The 20210-nt window shown below is 39.1% G+C and overlaps 1 protein-coding gene across 3 annotated transcripts in view; it reads left to right on the forward strand.

Moving 5' to 3' along the window:
- ndst2a (N-deacetylase/N-sulfotransferase (heparan glucosaminyl) 2a) overlaps positions 1 to 20210 on the forward strand; it is a 247157-nt gene that overhangs the window by 26502 nt on the left and 200445 nt on the right. For 2 of the 3 annotated variants that reach the window (XM_067420775.1, XM_067420776.1), the window contains exon 2: positions 14787 to 14891. The exons of the other annotated variant lie outside the window; for it this stretch is intronic. The gene's annotated coding sequence lies outside the window, so the exon portion shown is untranslated. The remainder of the gene's footprint in view (positions 1 to 14786; positions 14892 to 20210) is intronic. 3 annotated transcript variants of the gene reach the window in all.

Consider the following 20210-nt stretch of genomic DNA (forward strand, 5'->3'; position numbering starts at 1 on the left):
TACAATATTGCCCTCTACTGGTCATTTAAGTGAGAGCATAAGTGTTGAAAAAACAACAAAAAAACAACAACAGTGTGATATATAGAATAACCAGCAGGTGGGAGTATAGCCTTATTTATGAACCAGGCACTTGTGTGCTTATTTTGTGTTTTTTAGGCTTATGCTAAGGGAAAACCGTTTGAGATATCCAATAACCGTTCGCATTTTAGCATCTTCTGTATATTTACTTCATGTTGTCCGAGTTTGGAGGAGATTGAATGAATCGCTTTTGAGGAGAAGGTAAAAACTCAGAGCTCGCTTTCCACTTTGTGTTATCTTCCAACCAAATTATCTGACTTCCTGTTGGTCAGAGCTAATGACTGTAAATTAGAAAGTTGTCCGGCTCGAAAAGTACAATATATATACCGAGTTTGGTGACTGTAGATAAAACTAACCCCCCACTTTGGAAAAAAGGGACACTTCCTGGTGCCAGTTGGTGGCGCTATAACTTTGGCTTACAAAAGTCATATCCATGTGATCAGCCTCTTACAACGAACACACAGCTGAAGTTTCATCAAAATGAATTAATGTATGCAAAAGTTATAACACACTTCCTGTTTCCCTTTTCTCGCCATAAATTCGTCTCTTCGCCACGGCCAAACCGTTTGAGATATCAGAAAGTCGCTCGCAATTTGGCATCCTCAGTGTCTTGACTTCATGCTGACCGAGTTTGGTGCTGATCGGGTGAATCGTCTAGGAGGAGTATCACAAATTCCAGAGCATGCGTTTTCCGAACAACCCATAATAGCTCACTTCCTGTTGGGCTGACACATAACTTAGAGCACGAAAGTTGTTCGGCCCGATGAGCTCTATATGTGTACCGAGTTTCATATATGTACGTGAAAGTGTGTTTGATTTATAGACCACGTTTTCAGACCCCACTTTAGGGGGCGCTGTCGAGCCCCCCTGCCACGCCCGGGTACCAGCCTCAGCCCGGCCCTGATGGCCGCGCATTCTGATGCGTGTGCAAAGTTTCAAGAGTTTTCGAGCATGGGAAGGGCCCCAAAAATGCCCAAATAGTCGGGTTAAAATAATAATAATAATAATAATAATCCTTAGAAGAACAATAGGGCTCTGCGCCCTTTCAGGGCTTGGGCCCTAATAATAATAATAATCCTTAGAAGAACAATAGGGCTCTGCGCCCTTTCAGGGCTTGGGCCCTAATTAAATGCAAAAATGGGGGGAGGAAATGTAATTCACAAGCGTGTATTGAACTGTGAATGCCGTACGGAACGGTTCAATATTATATTGAGAATTGTGGCATCCCTAGTGGATGGGCTATGCTGCACCACATCAGTTAGTTGGTTCTATACTGCCACCTGTTGGCGCAGTTGTGTAACAACTTTTAAAATATAAAGGGCTAGTTCACCCAAAAATCAATTTTGTCATTTAATGACACACCCTAGTGTCATTCCACACCCGTAAGACCTCGGTTCATCTTCAGAACACAGTTTAAGATATTCTATATTTAGTCCAAGAGATTCTGTCTCTCCATTGAAAATGTATGCACAGTATACTGTCCCTTTCCAGAAGGACCAGAAAGCTAATAAAAACATCATCAAAGTAATCCATATCTGACATCTGTGGGTTAGTTAGAATCTCTTGAAGCATAGAAAATATAGCCTGACGAGATGTTTGGTCTGAAAACTCACCATTGACAGGGCTTAATCTGAGGGTCGGGATAAACGGTTGTCTTTCAAACTCCCTCTGCACGCGATAGGATGGCGTCACAACCAACAAGAGCAACGAAGGTGAAGCGGAGCTCGTTGAAAGATTAAGCTTTAGCCGTATCTGGTCGGCAAAACTCAGAACACATCTTCCCTTTTTAAGAATGACTTCAGTGCTGTTTTTTGTTCTTTTCTCAGAGAAAAGCTAAACTCAAGTCTTCCAGATTCGCGGCCAAAGCTGATTCGAAAGACCGCTGTCCGCCAGTTTCTGTGTTTACTACAAGCACGCAAGCGCAACTCGGCCGTCATTATGTTAAGCCCCGCCCACCGACTCTATACACGATGTGATTGGCCCGACCAGAGTTTGGCGTTTACAGCTCAGAACTGTATTGAGAGTTGCTAGACGACACTCGCGGCATATTAGATTTGCTGCCGCTAGGGTGCGTCTAGATTTCTAGGCTATCGAAAATACATTTTGGTCCAAAAAATAACAAAAACTATGACTTTATTCAGCAGTCTTCTCTTCTGGGTTCGTTTTCAATCCTCAAACAAAGATTCCAACGGTTATGAATCAGCGTATTGATTCATGATTTGGAATTCTGAATCGATACGCTGATTCATAACCGTTCGAATCTACCTTTCTGATCTTTCTGGAAAGGGGCCGTATACTGTGCATATGTTTTCAATGAAGAGACAGAATCTCTCTGACGAAATATAAAATATCTTAAACAGTGTTCTGAAGATGAACGGAGATCTTACGGGTGTGGAACGACGTTAGGGTGAGTCTTTAATGACATCATTTGGATTAACTAACCCTTTAACTCGTGATCACGACAATACAACTTTTGTTATCTCAAGTTGTTTTCTCATATGATAACGACAATTTTCTTGTGATCTTTTGTTATCTCGAGATCACAAGAAAATTAATTTGTGATCACGACATGACAGAAAATAAATACTATCCATTATCAGGGCTTCTGTAGGAATATTAGGCTATCACTAACCATTATTTTGGTAATGATGCAAAAAAAAAAAAAAAATGGCCATAGGGCTGTTTAGTGTTCTGGAAATCTGTTAGTGTCCTGTGTTGTAGTCGAGCAATTTGATACATTCTTTTTACTTATGTTTTGTCAGTGCACAGCTGCACAGCTGGCCCGGTGCTCAGTCTGGAGGTCCTTCCATAGCCAATGACAGAGCACGTTTTCTGAGAACCAGGTGTCAGGGCCAAGTAAACACACTCGCTTTAGCTGGCATGACTCAGTGTGACTGAGTGTACTTGCTGTTGAAATATTTTTTGAAAATGTGTGTTGTTTGTCTTTTACTTTTCACTGCTTCTTTCCTTCAGAGCTGTGTTTGCTTCTGTTTAGGTACAGCGTCTTTTTCTCTGTCCCTTTCTTTCCATGTCCATTTCTGTTCTTGTCTCTGGTGTTCCTGCTTTGTAGTGCGTGTCCTAGCAGAGCCTCTCGGCTGATCGGGCTTTGTTTCAGACTGAATGAGCGCAGTGTGGAGGCAGGCTGGCGGATAAACAGCATGATCTGCAACAAGCAGTCACAGCTCACTCTCCCACTTATGCTCTCTCTCCGTCTTGCTCTCTTTCTCCCTTGCAGCGCTCCACGGGAGGGAGAAAAGCGTGATGAGCTTCTCTGTTTACTGGCCTCTTCCTCTCTGTTGAGTTGCATGCATGTTTTATTACACTGCCATCAGAAGCACAAAAACAAGCATTTGTGTGCAAGAATTAGCCACTCCTCTGAGAAAATCCTCCACCGTTTTTGTGTCTCTCCACTCTGCATGCGTAATTTAGACACCACAGGTTTTTCATTTCCCTTTTCGTCTGTTTTGGTATTTAAGCCAATGCCGACTCATGCCCAGCTCGTAGTCTTTTGGTAATATCATTGTATTTTGCGCCCCACATGGATATTATTTGGAAGGAGTTCTGCTTCTTGGTCTGGACCATCACCAAACACGAGCAGAAATTCCAGTTGGCAGACGGATGCGATGAGAGATGCTTTTAGCCAATGACAAGATACTGTCTCAATGCCTCTTGGCAGAATAAACTGCTCAACTTCTGTTGCATTGCAAATAAGGAGAGAAGCACTTGTAACATGCTTCACTATTTAAGATCCTTATTGCTTAAATATGAAACCTTTGCTCTGTCCACTATAAACTGTCTTGACATGATTTAAGTTTTTGTGCTGTAAAAAGATAACGAGACAAGATGTATTGTTTACTGCTCAGCTTGTTAAAGTCTTCCAGAAATGTCACCCCTAATGCCTTTTACTTGTGTAATGTGACTTATTTCAGGAAAAAAATGGTAGCAAGACTTGCTGATTCAGCCATAACTAATATGTGTTAGTATTAGGACTCCTAACATTTTGCTCTTAAGGTATTTTACAAAGCATTGTAGTGCTTAAACCAGCTCCTAAATCTGTTGTAAGGTTTACAATTCGAGGAAAATTATGCTAACCAAGTTTCTATTGAATGTCAGTGTTTTTTTCCCAGATGAGTAATACTGCAGATGGTATTTACAGTAACGCTATTGTTGTTTTCATTGATAATTAAATAAATAAGCACAACAAATGTACATTTTACAATTAACTTTTTAATAGGCTTTATACAAAACACTATCTATATTAGGATTTTCCAGAGTGATTATTAAAAAGCCTAGAAGACATATCAAACTAAACATAATTACAACCCATATGGTGTAATTAAACATTTTTCTTTGTGTGACTGAGGACAAAGACAAATAGAAACACTGCAACTCCTAAATTAACAAAATGAGTAGTCTGATACAAAAATAAAAAGGAATATTCAGCAAATGCGGAGTATTGTGTCCATCCTTCTTAAGGCAGGATTCTCTTCACAAATTTGAGCTTTCTGCATTTTGGAGAGGTATGGAGACCCTATTCTTCTTTTCATCCAAAACTTATGCAGCTGATGAATAGTCGCTCACCAACAACAGTCGGGTGCTAAATAAACATCAAGCACTAGTACTACAACATCAATTGTATGAAGTAATCAGTTGTACCAAAACAGTGCATAATCTTTACAAAAGTGATTTATAGTTAAGAGCAATGAGATACTGTTTGATTAACATAAATGCCAAGGATGACAGCTGCTTTATTAGCCTGCTTTCACTTTAACACTGAATACATTGCCATATACGCTCACTTAAAGGGTTACTTCAGCGATTAGCGTATGGCTTTCTATCAGTAGAAACCCTGGAGTATATTCAAATGAACATGCTCCCCACTCTCTTATATCCCCCTGAGACGAGAGATTTATGCATTTTATTTCTGGGAAAATTACTCCGGTGATGCAAATATCGTCGATTTGCGTCATCGGTAAAATGTTTGGCCAGACGCTAAAGACTACAGCCAGCAGAGGGAGCTATTTCCGCATGTTTTCAACTCGCACATGGGGGATGGGGTCGCACTCACAGCTCAGCTCGCAGCTGCAGGCCTTCATGGAAACGTTGCGGCCGGCGCAGCAAAGGAAGTATTTTATCTTCTCAAGTTAATTCCTATGATTCCGAAGTTAATTCCTATGAAAGTTAATCTTCCAAAGACATGAACTGAAAACGCACCAGACTGAACACGTACTGAGAACTACTGCCGCGAGCGTGGACGTGTTTACCTCAGCTCTCATCACGAGAGCTCATTCAGCTCATCACGATGCATGTGATATTACTCCTGCTGCGTTTTTGCTGACACTTCCTTAGTGGCTAAATCTCAATATATTGAACAGCCATGTTCAGTTTTTAATTGTAGTGTCTGTTCTCTAACTGAACTGATTTTATGAAGATGAACATGGTGGTGGGAAAGTAAAAGTGATTCAGTAGCGGTGGCTTTGGGAGTGGCCCAAAGCATTCTGGGAATTGTAGTCTTTCATCCCCATGAGACGAAAATACATTTTCTGTCTTTTCTCAGTCTAGAAACCACCAAATTCAACAATTAACTACATTAATGAGTTTAAATACAGATCATCTTCCCAGCGCTGAAGTACCCCTTTAAGACATAAACGACTGTGTTTACGAAGATACTCACAAAGACAGGCATTTTGACGTGTGTGTATTTGTCTGTTTAGGCCCAGTACAAGTACTCATGTGCTGTATGAGCAGCATATCGAATGAGCACTGTTTAGCTGCGTTTTCTTAAATCACAAGTCTTAAAAATGCATCGTTTCTTGAGGCTGCATAATTACTCCATTCTAATATGCTGATATGGTGCTTAAGTAACATTTCTTATTATCAATATTGAAAAAAATATCTGTAAATGATGAAAATTAAATGATGTAAATTTTCATTTCTGGGTGAACTAACACTTTATTAATTTGGATGATTTAACCCTAGTAATGAATTGTTCACGATGGTCATTTTTGCTTTCTTGACAAAAGTTTTTGTAATGGCTGTGACGTGAATGTTGGACTGACGAATAGAACCTGAGATGTTCCCTCATTCCCAGCACAGGGACTCATTGTTGGCACTTTTGCTCCTCCATTTAAGCACACTTAATTAGTCCCATGTAAACAAATGGGACTTGCTTGGTCCTATAGAAATGTAGAGTACTCACTGAACAGAGTCTAATTTATTTGTGTGTGTGTGTGTGTGTGTGTGTGTGTGTGTGTGTGTGTGTGTGTGTGTGTGTGTGTGTGTGTGTGTGTGTGTGTGCGCGCACATAGTGAAGTGAGCGGGACCACGATTCAGACTCTGGGCTTTTTTGGCATGATTTACATTTACAGATTGTGCACCTGTTGAGACTGCTGTTCTCTGATGTTGAGAGTCGAAGCATAATTCCAAGCTTAATGAGCTCTTGTATTAATGAGCACTGTATAGCAGATTCAAGGTTGTGGAGAACGACAATAGGAAAAATCCTGCTTCTGTGCCACGTTGTCTTTGTGAGACTTGTCTTAATTTTACATGCATTTGGAAGGTTTCCTTTAGCCTGGTCTTGTCAGACTCGTACATTTCATTTGTACATAGTCTGCCCATCTCTCCATTGACAAGCGTTGCTTCCACGAAGGCGGGTACTATTTCAAACTATTGGATCTGCCATAACCAATCGCTAACGTTTGGTCGTGACATTTAATGGAAATCTGTCAAAATAAATGTGCAGGCCACCTCAGTGATAACCTAAATCTTTTGCATTTGGATTGGGATTTATTCATGCCACGGTGGACGGGAGAGTTTTGTGATCAGGAACGCGCCGCTCACTTGGTCCGTAACATTAGGGGTGTGCATTGGCACAGCCGTCACGATTCGATTCGATTACGATTCACCAGGTAACGATTCGATTCAATTAGATTCTACGATGCATTGTGATGCATCAAAATTCTACTGCACACAAAGGAAATTTTTCATCAGTCATGAGGCAATACAAGCAGATATTAAACAACAGATTGTATTGGCTGCTATGTGTCTCCTGTATCTTTGACATAAAAGTTATTAAATAAAATAAAATGTAATAAAATAAAATAAAATGCAATTAACCCTTAAATGCATGACTGTTTCACCAAACATTCTTACATATTCAGGTCGTTAGCGACCCAGATCTATATTTAACATGGATAGACCTCTACCTGTCGTGATAATATATAAAACTCCTGATTTTAGAGTAGCAGCTACAGAAGAATAAAATAAAACCTATTTCGTTACCTTTTGGGGCTTGGAAGGATTCAGTTTGAGCAGATGTTTAATACCATCATCATATGACCTCGTAGAGCTCGTTTACCAGTATATTCAGCATCTGCCTCATATTCGCGATCTCCAGCATATTCTCCAAACTCATTTTCAACGTCTTCAAAATCAATATTTTGATCACTGACAGCTTTTTGACCACAACCATCATCAAGAGACAGTGACACTAACATATGATTGTGTTTAGTACTTGCTCTCTGAAGTAAATCACTAACCCTTTTCAAGTTTTGCAGATTATAATTATTGTTTCGTTTTCTGTCAGAGGTAACTATGAGTGAAACGTCACTTCATCATTGTATCAGACATTGCCACCTTGTGGAATAAAGGTGAATTGCGCCGTATTTCGTCATTATAGATTAATTTATTATTGTGCAAAAAATATATACGTACAATCCTACACACCCCGGGTCGTTAGCGCGTTTTTAATAACCCGTCTATCGCGGTCATCTCCCTCCGCCTCAGCCATCTTACTTGTTGTTGTTGTTATTCTCCCGGAACCGGAGGTATTTGAAACTTCACAACTTTATCGTCCGCCAGAAAATAAACAGTGACATAATCGATTATGGCACTTTGCCGCATCGATGCTGAATCGTTCATGCCCCGCATCGCGATGCATCGCCGAATCGATTATTGTTGACACCCCTACGTAACATGATTGTATGCTGTAAATGAAATGTCATATGCTTGGTATGATATTAAATGCTGCTATAAATAACGGACTAATTCAAATGTTTGTGCTTTTATTTTAATTTGTTTGAGCGGTGATTAAATATATTGCTCTTTTAAATACTTGCCAGCATTTTAAAGAAATACAAGTCTAGAGAAGCATCCAAATTAGGCCATCCTTAAAAATATTCTTGTTTGCCGTAACCCGACCGACCCTGTCAATTTAGGGCCGACTCAATTTTTTATTTTTTTTCCCTTTTAGTCCGACCGACTTGCCGGTTGTAAATTGGCTTTAAGACCGACCAATTTCTTTTTTTACTCTTCAAACAACTAATACAACATTAATAAAATAATATGAATTATATTTTAGTAAGTATTATAAATGTATAAATTGCCTGGGCCATAAAAACGAAGGCTACGTTCTTTCGTTTATAGAAAAACCCGTTACGTCATCTATGTTATGTCACATGGCCTGCACGTGCGTTCGTTTCGGCTCATTCTCTCATTCACTGTAACGTTAGACTGTTAAAGCCCTGTCGGAGATTTCGCCGCATTGTGTGACAGGAGTCAGGACCATGGACACGTTACACACACCAGGCAAGAGCACTGCAGAGGGGAGGGCTTTGAACCCCGGCCCTTTTTGAAAATTAATCAAAAGTGCCCCTCTCAACATTTATCATTACTATATTGTGGCGAATAAAACAGAATTTGAATTATAATTAATATGACAACGTGTACAAAACAGTAACAAATGGTGGAAAAGCCGTTTATCTTGTCTCTGTCAGTCTGAAATGTCGTTGTCCTAACGCGTTGCTATGGGTAGCGTGTGTTCTGCTCGACCCCAGCGCGTGGTGCGAGCGGCGGCACTGGTTGTAACTTGAAAATTAATGCTTTATGTATGGTTCTGTCGATGGATACACGTGCACTACAACAGCGATAATAAAAGAAAACGTGGGCAAAACGGTCTATCTTTGTAAACTGTGTTCAATGCATGCGAGTGCTGCCGTATGACGAGTCATTTTCGCCATCATCACTCAGTATATTCGCCAGAAGACGCGAATGAGAACTCTGCAGTGTGAGAAGATCTGTCTCTGTGCGCAGCGCGCGCTCGTCTCACAGCGCGCAAATATTGAGTTCTTTCAAGTCTTGCGTTTGAACGGATAAACTCACACAAAAAGTATGTCAACATGTCGATCTTGATGAGTATCCATCAGTCTATATCCCTTAAGAGAACTTTATACAGTTGAGAAAGACGATGCATATCTCTGTATTAGGTCTTAAAGGGGCAGTAGCCTTTACTGCTGTCTGTCAAACAAAAGATAAGGACTCACTCACTGCTCTTGATTGAATAGCTGGTTATAGCTACTTAATTAATTGAATTCATAAAAACAACTTTTTGCTTTTTAATATTCAAATGCACTAGTCTATATCACCAGATGCGCTGGTCTGGCAAGAAGTGCAAGCCACTTCAGAGACACAGATAGTTGCGTGTTCTGAGTTAACACAATCGAGCATAAAAATAAGAAACATATCACGGGAAAATTCTAAAACGGGAAGACAGCGGGAAAAGAGCTAAAATACCTGAGAAACCCGGAAAAAAAGGGAGGGTTGACAGCTTTGAGTCAATGACAGCTAGCTGGTGGTTGGACCCTTTTCTTAAAGAATGCACCTGAAATTGATGCAATAAACATGTTTTTGACAAATATTTCAATTTGTTTGTGGTCTATATAGCCTGCAGTTAGCCTACACGCCCGAAGGCATGGCTTGAAGACCCAGTCAGTGATGTCACGATATGCCAATTTGTTTAAATTCATACCTACGTAATCACCATCACCAAAAATGTACATTTTTTTTTGTATTAAAATTTGAAAAAAAAAAATATAGACCTACCTACCGACCCTTTTTTACATTTTTTTTACTGTTACTGCAAACCAAAATATTTTTAAGGATGGCCTTACAGCAAAGTGCAGCCGTATGGTGCTCTTCAGTGGTCAAAAATTAGCCTAGAAATCTAGACGCACCCTAGCGGCAGCAAATCTATTCTGCCACGAGTGTCGTCTAGCAATTCTCAATACACTTCTGAGCTGTAAAAGCCAAACTCTGGTTGGGCCAATCACATTGTGTATAGAGTCTGTGGGCAGGGCTTAACATAATGACGGCCGAGTTGCGCTTGTAACTGGCGGACAGCGGTCTTTCGAATCAGCTTTGGCCACCATTCTGAAAGACTTGGAGTTGAGCTTTTCTCTGAGAAAAGAACAAAGAGCGGCACTGAAGTCATTCTTAAAAAGGGAAGCTGTGTTCTGAGTTTTTCCGACCGGATATGGCGAAAGTTTAATCTGTCAACTAGCTCTGCTTCACCTTCGTTGCTCTGGTTGGTTGTAGCGCTATCCTATCGTGTGCAGAGGGAGTTTGAAAGACAACCGTTTATCCCGCCCCTCAGATTGAGCCCTGTCTATGGTGAGTTTCCAGACCAAACATCTTGATGTGGGTCTGGCTTGTCAGGCTAGTCAAAAATGATTATAAACAGTGAATTTTGATATTGATATATTGAGTGATATATTCTTGAAGATGAATGTGGATTCACATCTCTCAGAGATGTGGATTCGGACAGCAATTACATCACCACATGACCCTGGTGTTTGTCAAAAGCAGTAGGTAGCTCGGCCGGGGATTTTTACGCGGGTGGTGGGAGACGGATGGCAATAAAATCACTGACCCCTAAAGATGGCAATACCTTCTGACCCCATGACAAACAATTACCATCCGAATAGGGCTTCAGCCAACTCCTTCACCACTAACGGAGCGAGCTGGAAAATCAGACTTTTCCCGAATTCCCCCTGTTGGGGAGGAGGGCCACAACATCATGGCCACCAACAAACCCCAGCAAAGATTGTTATTGCTCCGGCTTTAATGACAAATTTTAGATGACAAATGCGCATTGCAGGGCGCATGTTAACTGAGTTACCAGACAAGCAGAGAGCCCGCGCACTCTCTCGGTCTTTGAAACGATCACCGTCTTCGCTCTTGCTCACTCGCACATATCAATCAAAATCAACTGAACTGACACAATTGTAAAAGGTCGGAAGACTGAATCTATGTTCCACGTGGCACATTCGCACAATATTTTCCCTCAATTACTGGATGTGAATTGTGCTCAAAAATGCACCTCTTTTGACAGATGTTTTGCACAATGATTTATATTGATTATTGATAATGTGTAGTAAATTACCACAAAAAAATTTGTTTAGACTGGAATAAGGTGAAACCAGGACAACGCAAGTTGTTGATAGACAATAATTTTATTAAATTGTATATAGAGAATTATTGTTATTACATTTTTAATGCTACATTTTAATGATTAGTGCCAAAATAATTAATCAGTAAACCATGCAAACTGTGTAAAAACAAGGAACAAAAGAAACAAACATCAAGACATCATACATAATGAGATATCAAAATTAGATTATTTGCATTTAATATACATTTATTGTCAGTGTATAGCGCTCACAGATCACGTGGGTAGGTACTTTTACTGTGTGCATGCGTGTGCATGTCTGGTCAGCCACCACCGAAGACCATTTCTGACCCAGGAAAAACCCTGTGAATAAAAAGTAAACTTGAGTGGAAGTACGTAGGAGGGCAGAGCCAGGCTAGGTTTGTATCTCCTCTGTTAAATATTTGAATGTAGGTTTATTTATGCTGTTTGGTCATCAGATGCCACCTGATTTATTTGGATTGATTTAAAATCAAGATCATTAATCCCTTAATCCCATATGTTTTAATTACACTTGACGATTTTGCAGAATCCAGTGTACATTTTGTTTACACACTACGACAAACAGGGTTGTGCCAGGTGCTTTTGAAATTGTTCCAAGAACCTATTATGAGAGAGAATAATTCAATGTGCTAATTGTTTGACAAATCTATTAAAAAATTAGATTTGATGGATTTGATTGAGGAAGGGTTGTTTGTGCACTAACAGAGAACAAGTATTGTTTGGTTGGCTTGGGCTGTTTCCTTTCTTGTATCCCTGCCAAACCTGAGAAGGTTCACTTCTTTGAAATGAAGCTGGTTTGCTACATGCCAATCAAGCAAAATGAGAGCTGAATGCCATAAAAAATAAATACAAACTCAGGAATCACTTGTTTACGGATGTTTTCTAAAGTAATTATATTTACCTGTTTTTATTTTTCTTGAAGCACTTGTTTGTATGTTTGTTTGTCTTTAAATTTAGCAATTCTTACCCAGAGAATTTGACATAATTATTCAAGTCTTAAGTGACAGAAGTTTATTCATGTTCTTAGCTTGTATCCTTATCTCATAAGTGGCAATTTCCAGGACGGGTATCTAGAACAAATGTAGCATGCTCATTACAAAACTATTTAGGGAAAAACAACACAAGAAAACTACAAGAGTATTTATTAATGTCTTTGGTCACACTTTATTTTAAGGTGACAGTTACATCGTACTATTCAAATAAGTAATCTTTGGTTTAGGGTTAGTTACTTACTTGTAATTAGGGATGCACCAATATGGACATTTTAGCTGATGCTGGTAATTATAATTCTTTATAATTTAAACCCAATAACCGATATATTGACCAATAAGTCTAACTTTTTATATAATTTTTGAGAGCCTGATTACAAACACAAAGTCTCGTCATTAAAAGCCATATCTCAAGCACAAAATTAATGTTCTCATTATAATTGTATGTAGCCTAGTCTATATGACAGACTTGTGCTGCACATGTTTCACTTTTCAAAGTGATTCCAATCATATTTCAAGCAATTCAAAACCATCATGGTGGTGTCTCAGCAGAAGGAAATACTCTGTTATTTATCAGCTTAAATATATCGGCCAAATGTTCTTATTGGGCCGAAAATGATCTAATGATATAACGATTAAAAATGAACATAGAGGTCCTTCTAAAAAAATTAGCATATTTTGATAAAGTTCATTATTTTCCATAATGCAACGATAAAAATGAAACTTTCATATATTTTAGATTCATTGAACAACAACTGAAATATTTCAGGTCTTTTATTGTATTAATACTGATGGTTTTGGCATACAGCTCATGAAAACAATTAGCATTTTCATCCGACCAATAAAAGAAAAGTGTTTTTAATACAAAAAAAGTCAACCTTCAAATAATTATGTTCAGTTATGCACTCAATACTTGGTTGGGAATCCTTTTGCAGAAATGACTGCTTCAATGCGGCGTGGCATGGAGGCGATCAGCCTGTGGCACTGCTGAGGTGTTATGGAGGCCCAGGATGCTTCGATAGCGGCCTTAAGCTCATCCAGAGTGTTGGGTCTTGCATCTCTCAACTTTCTCTTCACAATATCCCACAGATTCTCTATGGGGTTCAGGTCCGGAGAGTTGGCAGGCCAATTGAGCACAGTAATACCATGGTCAGTAAACCATTTACCAGTGGTTTTGGCACTGTGAGCAGGTGCCAGGTCGTGCTGAAAAACGAAATCTTCATCTTCATAGAGCTTTTCAGCAGATGGAAGCATGAAGTGCTCCAAAATCTCCCGATAGCTAGCGGCATTGACCCTGCCCTTGATAAAACACAGTGGACCAACACCAGCAGCTGACATGGCACCCCAGACCATCACTGACTGTGGGTACTTGACACTGGACTTCAGGCATTTTGGCATTTCCTTCTCCCCAGTCTTCCTCCAGACTCTGGCACCTTGATTTCCGAATGACATGCAAAATTTGCTTTCATCCGAAAAAAGTACTTGGACCACTGAGCAACAGTCCAGTGCTGCTTCTCTGTAGCCCAAAAGTGTCTTGACCTGGGGAATGTGGCACCTGTAGCCCATTTCCTGCACACGCCTGCCTGTCCACGGTGGCTCTGGATGTTTCTACTCCAGACTCAGTCCACTATTTCTGCAGGTCCCCCAAGGTCTGGAATCAGTCCTTCTCCACAATCTTCCTCAGGGTCCGGTCAGCTTCTCCTTGTGCAGCGTTTTTTGCCACACTTTTTCCTTCCCACAGACTTCCCACTGAGGTGCCTTGATACAGCACTCTGGGAACAGCCTATTCGTTCAGAAATGTCTTTCTGTGTCTTACCCTCTCGCTTGAGGGTGTCAATGATGGCCTTCTGGACAGCAGTCAGGTAGGCAGTCTTACCCATGATTGCGGTTTTGAGTAATGAACCAGGCTGGGAGTTTAAAAGCCTTGGGAATCTTTTGCAGGTGTTTAGAGTTAATTAGTAGATTTAGATGATTAGGTTAATCGCTCGTTTTAGAGAACCTTTTCATGATATGCTATTTTTTTGAGACAGTAATTTTGGGTTTTCATGAGCTGTATGTCAAAATCATGAGTTTTAAAACAATAAAGACCTGACATATTTTAGTTGGTGGGCAATTAATCTAAAATATATGAAAGTTTAATTTTTATCATTACATTATGGAAAATAATGAACTTTATCACAATATGCTAATTTTTTTAGAAGGACCTGTATAGTGACCGATACTGGTATGGTAGCCAATATATTGTGCATGCCTATTTTTACTAAATTGTCAATTACTATTACTATAGTAATTAAGTACATTCAGTAATGTGTAAATACGTCACCTTAAAATAGTCTTACCATGTCCTTTTTTAAGGAGATCAAGCCAGTAAGTGCTGTTGACTGTAGTGAAAGTGATTGTTACAGTGCTGTTCTGAGACATATAATCTTATGAAGCGTCTCTTGTTTTAATAGGTTGCTGCTCCTGACCAGTTAACTATGGAAACGCTTGTTCTTCCAGAGTCTCTTCATTTCACACCCTACGCTGTACATCTGTAATTGTGAGAAATTCAGTCTAAGGTGGGTTATCTATTTATGTATATTATTGGATAGTTTATGTATACGATTTTATAAGGAACTTTTTCCTACATGTCTCTGCGCTCAATGCACACACTCCACAAAGCTGTAGCAAAATTCCTGGCTTTTATAAAAAGTTGAGAATCATGCTTTTTTATTTCATTTAGATTGTGAGGCTCATTGATGTTGTGCATGTCTTTTAAATGGACCCATTCAAACTAGCATGTGTTTTTGAGACCATACTAGGACAAAGCTATAGGACTCTTTTTCTCCCACTCTGTCTCAACTCCCGAAGGGTGCTTTGTTCGGGTGAAGGAAGGCTTTGGATGCATGGACCATCAAAACATTAATCCTCCATATTGGAGTGTCATGTAGTGTCAGTGGTACCAAATGGTTCTTTTGTCACTTCTTATTGCTTATTGTGGGATCAGTCAGTCGCTGGCCATCCTTTTTGCCCAGCAGGGTGCCGTCCTGGCAAGCGTTCCTCTCTCCCTCTAATCCAAAACCTTAGCGCTTGCTGTTTTGATGCGCCATTGTTTAAAGATTTTGGCTAGAATCTCCAATTAGAGAATTCTTCTCTCTACAGTTTATATTAAAAAAAAACCCTTCCTTATTCTAAAGTCACTCCCCTTTTCATCCATGTTTGCAGGCCAACTGGTGGACATCTGTGCAGCTTGCACAGACATGACATTCTGTTTGTGTAGCCAACCATTTATACATCATCCTGGGTGATTCACCAGGTGAAGTCTTGTTTCCTTTGCTTGAAGGCCTGGTTGTTACTGCAGCAATTTTGTGTATTTTCATATTTATGGGCATCTTGAATAATTAAAAGTAGAGCGTGAAGACTTAAGTTGCTTTTCCACTATCAGGCCAAATAGTTCTATGAATGGTAAGGAACGGTTCCATTTTATATTTCCACCATTCTTGGCCACAGAATTCTCAGCACAGTTGGTTAACCGCTCTGAACCGTGCTGGTAGACGTCACTACTATGGATTGGTCACTTTTGTAAAAAAAAAATCCTGTTTGATTTTTGAGACATAAGTGTTCATTGAATCGATTCTAAAATCGATTTTAAATAGTTTTCATTTTTAATGCTAATATACGCCAATCCACAGACAACTAATGGACATTAGGATGAAAGTAAAGAGGGGGCTTGAGATGCAAAAGTCAGCAATATTTCTGATGATTTATTGCCGTGAAGTTTCGTGCACAATGACAAACAGGAGTGCAACATTATACATTCCAAATAGCTCTGTTATCATCCCCACGGTGCCGGATCAGCATGGAATGAAACAGAGAACAGTTTGGCCCAATGGTCATTCATATATTTCATCACTTTGAAGTGTCAGTAGTTCTATATATTAACATACTGCGATTATACTCGGTATAGCAAAATCTCTAACAATAGACATTTTATGCTGTAGTAACGATATTGTCTTACCGCCCAGCCTACTATAGTCCTTTCTTTATTCCTTTTCACCCAGCCCTAGGAGCTTGGCGTCTTTTGGTTTTTAACTTTAAATATGGAGAGACTTTGCCACAAACAAATTAAAGTGCACAATCCAAAACAAACATTCATACATATGCTTCATTTTGTTGAGGTCACTGCATGCATAATGTAAGTACATGCAGAAAGACATTAACTTATTCAAAGCCTTCTTAGGTCACAGTCTTGAAGTTGTGTGTACTGTACTGTGCTCTGGAGTACATAAAAATCTGCAAATAAATTTTTAATGCATCAACAGACCCGCTTGAAAGATAAGGTCTTGTATTAATTGTTGATGGCCAGACACTGTAAGGAAGAAAAAAAAAATTCCCATTTTTTTTCTTCTGTCAGCTCTCAGTAGGACGTCCGTCTGTACTGGCCTTTTTGCCAGCAGGTGTGTGCCACACTGAAGTGTGTGTGTGTGTGTGTGTTGAGGCAGTGTGTGATACTTCGGAAGATAATGCCGTTCTATTGAATTTATCATCTGTTCTTTTCCACATTTGAGGAAAATAAGATTAAATAGGTGGCACTGGATGTCAAAAGGAAACATAAGGGCCCTCCTCCTGTTGTGAGTCACACACTGGGGGTCTGTCACAAATCCCTCCATCCAATCTGCCTCCCTGCTTTTAACATTGTTTTCCAGCTTTCAGGGCTTTTCCATTCAGTCTCTTTTTATTTTACAGCCAGCAGTGGACTTGTTAAAAAAAACAAAAATCTACCTTTCAGGGCTCAACAGTGCTAGCATTTGACTTGCATTTGCGACTAAAATAGATTTGTGCAAACTGGAAAATGTATTCAAGAGTACGTGTGCAAATAAAAAGTAAAAAGTCCCCAGTTTTAAATTCAGTTTTTCTGGTATAACCAAAGTTTTAATTATAATTTTAAAAAGTCTTAAAGCTGGGACCAGAAAATTATAATTACAATACTGCTTTATGTGATAATTAAACTTCAAAAGGCGATGATTTTATTAAATCAATTTGAGCATTGCACATTCTAAGTGAAAATGTGGCACGGTTCTACAGGCAGTTCACGATCAATACTGTCCATTAAATAGCTTTTGATCTACTGTTGATGAATAACAATGTTTACTTTAAGGTGCTTGTATTTGTAATATTTTTGTATTTTATCTCCTTCATATGTTTAAATGAGCAGCTTGAAGTAAGTAGTAAAGGCAAAAAATAAATAAAAATATTAAAGCCATTTCAAAACAAGGCACCAAAATGAAAATTCGGGGCAGAAACAACCAAAAATTCAGGATGCACTTGGACAAATACCGAACCTGACAATACATAATAAATGGCTAAATAAGTTTTAATAATGATTATTAACAGACTTTATACATAGAAAGACTGTGTTTCTACCCCATTCATAATAATACAAGTGCACAGTCAGCATGGTCACAGTGAAAACAGTCAAAATGTGCCATCGGAAAAGTGGTAGTTAAACGCTTGTTTCGGCCACTGATTTCAGCCCACCATTAATTGTTAGCATCAATAGCTGTTTCAGAAAAAGCTTTTTAGTAGCTGAAATGTTCAATTTTACTTGCTTTTGCTTGCCTCTGTATACTAAAACAAATTATTTGATAAATTAAAATTTGAGACATTTTCATTGCGCATTTCTATTTTGCACTTGTTGCATTTGTTTTCAGTCGGTTTAAATATCAAATGCAAGAAAACTGGTTAGCGTAGTAGGTTGTGTTGTGGAAAATGTAGGAAAAAACTGATGCTTATCGTTTATATTGGAGATATTCAGATTATCTGGCACAATATATCAGGGCTCTTCATAGCGCCCATTTTGGGCGCATTCACGCCAAAAAATTACTGAGTGTGACTGTGAAAAAATATTTAGGCGCACCGGTGCAAATGACCCGATCAATTCTCATAATGGATGTGTAATAGGCTACAATCGGAATAAAAACTACAACTCCTAAAGTGCATCAACACTGAGAAACTGATAGGCTACGTTTCCTTCTGCAATCAGCTGCTTTTCATGCCTTCAGTCAGCAGAAGAAGTGCAAAAACGTGTGCGATGGACTACACTTCAAACAAAAATGGTTTACAAAGTGAAATGGGTCTGAAGAGGCAGCCATGCGCACTTTAGCTACCAGACGCCTCGCGCTGTTGATTTACAGCCAAATCAAAATGAACTGGAAATACCACATTTGGATTATCATAAACACGCTCAGAAATTAGCGGATGCTTGAGGCATAAATGCCATCAAACAATAATTTATTAATAATACATTTAAAAAGCCCTTGAGTTGATCTTTATCACACATGCTGTTAAAAAAAACTAATTTAGTCTATATAAGTATATCATGAAGATTTTTTCCAAACCGTGTTTTTGTTTTATCCTTAATCAATATGGTACACATAAAATAAATTATTCCCGCTGCGGATTAGCACAGTTTCTGCACGACTCGCTATAGACACAAACAGAGAGAAGTAGATCCGGCTGCAATGTTCTTCCGTGAGACTCATGCGGTTCTTTTTATGAAGCGCCAGAGCACCAAAAGTTACGGCTTGCTATAGCTCCGAGTATTGACATGATTGCATGTGTAATACTGAACTTGTGCAAAAATCCAATAGACAAGTTGATATTAAGTAACAACGTTTTAGCCACAACATTGTCTATTTGTGAAAATCAAAGCCACACCAGAACTGATTCGCATCTCCAAGCGATTAATTCAAATGAATCTTGTGTTTTGAACTATTGACTGAATGACTTGCCGCCACCTACTGGCGGTTTTATTTTCATATTTATACTTTGCATGGACTTTTTATTTAAAATAATAAACTTTTAAAGTTTAATTTGTACATATTTCTAAATTCAAAAACTTATATGTAAAACATTCATACAACATTAACCCATTAGCTGCATTAAATGCATAGGTGTTTGATTGTATAAAGTCCAAATCTGCTTTTTAGGGGTTCAAGCACGAAGTGCTGAAACCCTATTGTAATTGTACTGATTTTTATTAGGGGTTCAAGCACGAAGTGCTGAAACCCTATTGTAATTGTACTGATTTTTATTAGGGGTTCAAGCACGAAGTGCTGAAACACTATTGTAATTGTTAGGGTTTTTATTATTATTATTATTCTCCCCTAAAACGCATCGTGCAGACCAAACCGTAAGGGCTAGAGACTTGACACTTTGCCACATGGTAGCCCAAAAATCGAGGAGAGCTTATCAAATTATGACCCCGATTGGCCTATAGGGGGCGCTACAGCAATCAAAAGCGCGAAATGGCTCATAACTCCTAAACGGTTTAGTCCACACTCAAGTGCCTTATATCATTGGAAAGCTGAGACCATGGCGAACAAAACGTATATCTCCGATTTTATTTCCGTCTGGAAAAATTTTCCGCCATTTTGAATTTTGTCGAAAAACTACTTTTGCGAACTAGTCCCTGGTTTTTTGACCAATCGGAACCAAACCAGTGCCAAAATGTTTTCTGTAGTCTGAAAATCAATATTCATTGAAAAAAAGTTGAAATTTCGATTCACGGAAGATAAGGGGATTCAAAATGGACGCTCAGGGCGGAGCCTATTTTACTAAAAAGACTATAACTCAATAATGAAATGAGATATCTTCACCAAACTTGGTACACATGTGTATGGGGTCAATTTGAGGTCACGATAAAAAAATCGCGACGATTGGCCACTTGGTGGCGCAATAATGTGAAAAAAACCTGCAAATAGCTATAACCATGCTACTGCTACTCCGATTTACCTGAAAATTGGTATGCAGTGTCTTGGCCCAAGGTAGCATGTATGTCTCTGAGGATATTGGCGTATCTCAAAAAACATGGCCGCCATCGGCCAATGAAGTTTGAG

This window comes from Pseudorasbora parva, chromosome 17 (assembly GCF_024679245.1).
Source record: "Pseudorasbora parva isolate DD20220531a chromosome 17, ASM2467924v1, whole genome shotgun sequence".
Classification (NCBI taxonomy): domain Eukaryota; kingdom Metazoa; phylum Chordata; class Actinopteri; order Cypriniformes; family Gobionidae; genus Pseudorasbora; species Pseudorasbora parva.